Consider the following 4623-nt stretch of genomic DNA (forward strand, 5'->3'; position numbering starts at 1 on the left):
CCAGTAACCAGCACTGCCCCTCAGAAAAAAAGGGATATCACTCCTGGACACTCCACCATGAACCCAAGCTTGTCTTGCCACCCTAAAGAGGGAAAAAGGCAAAAAGGTTCCTTTTCCAGGCCAGCTGAGTTGCAGGGGGTGGTGATGAAGGAGCTGCTCTTGCTTTGGGCTCTGGCTCTGCCTCATTGCCCAAGGCAAACCAAGCCGTGTGGGAGCACCCAGGACAATGGTCCCTGTCATTAAAGGTCATTAAGAGCCGCGTGTGAGGTGCCACAAGAAGTCAAGGACCTGTTGCATTCACCCTGCCAGCCCCTGCTCTCACCAACAGCCACCTCCAGCCTTCCTCACCTCGGCTGCCCTTCCCTCTCCCTCCCAGTCTGAACCCAAACCGGCCTGGTGGGGTCACCTCGAGTGCTGGGGGGGGGGGTCCCAGAGAGCTGCCCCATGTGCCCCTGGGCTCTCTGCTCCCCGATTTCCACCTGCCCTGGGCGGGGAGGGAGGCGGAGGGGTGGGAGAAGGAGCTGCCCGTGGTTCTTCATTCCATACCAACCGCTGTGGGAACTGCTGGTTCTGGGGGGTCTGAGGGACTCCCCCAGCCCACAAGGACAGGCAGTGGGATCCATCCAGTCTGCTGCCTTCTGCTCTGTCCTCCCCACAGCAAATCCAGCGGCGGATATTTCTGGTGAGACGCCCTTGGGCGTGGTATTTTTGGGGGTTTGTTTTGACTGGGGTTATTTGGGGCTTCTTCTCCTCCTGCTGGGTGAAAGCGAGGAACAAAACAAACACGTGCCCTGCTTCATCACCCACCTCCCAAGGGCTCTTGGGCGTCCCAGGGGAAGGAGGGGAATTTGTAGGGTGGTTCCTTTAGAAATGTAAGGGCATAAATTTTGGGATAACGTGGGATTGGGCTGGAAAGAAATGTCAGGTGGCCACACTGAGCAGGGTAAGCAGGAACCACATCAGAGGGGCGTGTGTGTCAGTGTTTCTACCTCTAAAGAGGCGCCTGGAATTTGGTAACTTTTCTCTCGGTGCCTTGGCCCTAATTTTAAAAAGATAACGTGAATTTTCATTTGAGACAGGGAGGGTTTCCCTGGCAGTTGTCAGAAATAAAATATACCTTAAATAGTTTGCTTTGTGGCTGTTTTTTCTGAGAGAAACAAATGAAATATATATATAAAAATATTCTCTCTATATATAATATATTTTATATATATTTTATATACATAGATTGTCATACATTGCCACATGTTATATATAAAATATATTACAACCTGGGCTAGTGGAAGGTGTCCCTGCCCATGGCAGGGGGTTAGAACAGATGATCTTTAAGGTTCCTTCCAACCCAAACCATTCTGTGATTCCACGATTATTGTGTAGAAGGATACTACTGAAAGCTTCTTTAACATCATGAAATATGTTGTGTAAAGGCCAGTTTTAGAAGATATTTTATATGAATACGTATATTCCAAATGAAGTTTCAATATTTACTCCGTTTTTTCCCCTCATTTTAAAAGCACTGCAGATCCATTAATGTTTCATTGCACAACTGCTTCATTTATTTAAAGAGGAAACAAACAATCCATCTTAGAAGTATTATGACCTCAAACTACCTGTTTTGGTGGTGCTGAAGGAGTGTTCAAACTATCAGTGTCAAAAAGGGTCCAATCCAAGAAACAAAAGACGAAGGAAAACAAGAGCTGTAGATGACCTTGAAATATGGAAATTGAATCGAGAAGTCAGGGGTATAATGCAATTATTGGACTTCTGTACCTCTCATTTCAGAGAATCCTAGAATCCCAGGATGGTTTGGGTTGGGAGGGACCTCAAAGCCCATCCAGTGCCACCCCCTGCCATGGGCAGGGACACCTTCCACCAGCCCAGGGTGCTCCGAGCCCCGTCCAGATTTTCCCTCCTGTTTTGGTGCCCTTTTGCATTGCAGGAAAACACCATTTTGTTAATCCCCAAAGACATCCACGCACAGAAAAAGCAGGGCACCATGATTCTGCTGCTGTGAGTGACACCCTGTCAACACCCTCTTCCTGGTGGCTCCTTTTTTTTTTTTCTCTGCAGAGGGTTGGTTTTTCTCCCCGAGGAAAGAATGCACCGGGCCCATGTGCATACTTGTCAAACATTTTATTTGTCATTCACACTAATTATGATACTGAATTTACAGAGGAAACTGTGGTACAAAGAAAGAAAGAAAGAAAGAAAGAAAAAAAAAAAAAGAAAGAAGGTCTTCATTAGAACTAACGCAGCAGTCCAGCTGCCCTGGGTGTAGCTGTAAGGAATTCTGCTGTGGTGCTGGGCACAGCCATCCCTACGGACAGCAAGAGCCTCACCTGGCATCCAGAGACCTCCTGCAGCAGGGGAAAAATCCACCCTATTCTCTTTTCCTATCTGCTTCCCCAAAAAAACCAGCAGCCATCCCTTCTTCCCTCTCTCCCTCCCCAGGAGAAAAAAATCCCCCTTGATCAACTTCCCCCCTCCCCCCCCAAAAAAAACCCAAACAAAACCAACTTCCACAAGCTGGTGGTTTCCCCTTCTGGAAATGTTCAGTGTGGAGGGAAAAGGGGGCTGTTGGGGAACAGGGCAGCATCTGTTTTGTAAACACAGCCAGAAAATGCTGGATAAATCCCCTTTGGGGCCTGTGCTGTGTCCTCACCACCTCACCCTGCAAGTTCAGCTTTTGTTTTAAGGGGAGACGGGACCGAAATGCCACAAATAACCCCCAGATTTTCAGCACGTTCTTTTCTCCCCTCCCACAAAAAAAGTGAAGGATGGGGGATAGAGACCACGCTGTAACTGCTTACAAAAGTGAACAAAATGTAGTTCGTCCTGAAGCCAAAAAAAAAAGAGAACTCATTGGGAAAGAAATAAGTCTCACTACAGTGTTTAAGCAAACACAAAGGTAAGTTCATTAAAAACAGGGAAAAAAGGGAAAAAAAAACCAAACCAAACAAACAAACAAACAAAAAAAAGGCAGAGCAATTACAAGCACTAAATATTTTTGCTATGAAGCTTTTGAAATCTATTTACAGACATAAATACAAGTAACTCTGTCGATGCAACCCTTTTAGGACGAGGGAGAAAAATGCCGAGTGGTTGGGACTGACCAAGCCAAGGTTAACAAAAATAAAGATACCCCAAATGACACGAGGCAGGAAAACAAGGGAGAGCAAAGGATCCACTTCTCCCTGAATCTTCAAAACACAACCAATGGGAAAGGTCACCCAGACAGCAGAGAAAGGAAGGTTTCAAGAGTGCAGGTGGTTGGGAACGCTTTGGCAGAGGCCGTGGGGGGGTTTTGGGGGGGAGAATTTGGCCTAATCCTACAAATCCAACCCTTCGTGGTGAGGATGCGCTTTGTGTCCGCCCATCCTCGGACTAAAGCTCCTGGAAGTGGGCAGGAACCCTTAAATGAGCGTAAATGCTGTTGGAGAGGGAAATATTTGGCCCCAGAGCCGACGAGAGCCTGGCCTTGTGTTTGGTTTGAAGCTGTTTGATGCAGCTGCACCTGCACGGGGAGCTGTGTCTTGTGAAAGGAGCACCCAAGCTGACAGCCAGGACTGCCCTGAGCTCTGTTTTGGGAGGGGAAGGCACCTAAAGCACTCACTGACTGCAACAGCAGGAGCACAACACCTCTGTTTTTTTTTAATCCCATCCAGGGTGATAAAACTATATAAATATATATATTGTATATATATGTATATATATAAAAAATATATACTTATATATACTCTGATTTGGAGATGTGAATGGGGGAAATGCTCTCTCCAAATGTCCTTTCTCTGCCTGCTAAGTGCTCTTAAGATACAAGAGGAACAACGTGAGGGCATTTTCACAGCCTTGAAGATCTTTGCTGTCCTTGGTGGGTCGTGGGGTGGCTACAAAAATAAAGATTTGGGTAAACTGTGGTTTACCCAAACACTGAAACCCACAGTGACTGACCAGATTAATTGCCAGGAGTTCCTCACCCCCTTCACACCAGGGAGAGCAAAACTGGGCTTCAACTTAAGGACAAGTGGATGGGGAGACGTAAAAATTGTTCAGCGTAGGGTCTGATCTCCAGGCTGTGAGATGCCCAGCTCTTGGATTCCTGGGAATCCCCAATCTTTGAGTTTCAAAAGCGGGTGGTTTGAAATAACTGGTGGCTAAAAGGGCCAAAGGGCTTCAGCAGAAAGGAGGTTGTGGAGACCCACAGGCCTGGGAGTGTGGTGACCATTAACCTCCCTTGGGTGACCACAACAACCTCACTTGGGTGACCACGACAACCTCCTTTTGGTGACCACAACAACCTCCCTTCTGCCACTGGGCTGAACTCAAAGAATCCTGGAATGGTTTGGGTTGGGAGGGACCTCAAAGCCCATCCAGTGCCACCCCCTGCCATGGGCAGGGACACCTTCCACCAGCACAGGGTGCTCCAAGCCCCGTCCAACCTGGCCTGGGACACTTCCAGGGATCCAGGGGCAGCCACAGCTTCTCTGGGTAACCTGTGCCAGGGCCTGCCCACCCTCCCAGCCAGCAATTCCTTCCCAATATCCCATCTGACCCTGTTCTCCTCCAGCTTAAGGCCATTCCCCTCATCCTGTCACTCCTTGCCCTCGTGGGAAGTCCCTCTCCAAG

This window comes from Empidonax traillii, unplaced genomic scaffold, assembly GCF_003031625.1.
Source record: "Empidonax traillii isolate 1590-97213 ecotype Southwest subspecies unplaced genomic scaffold, ASM303162v1 scaffold2344:size34771, whole genome shotgun sequence".
Classification (NCBI taxonomy): Eukaryota; Metazoa; Chordata; class Aves; order Passeriformes; family Tyrannidae; genus Empidonax; species Empidonax traillii.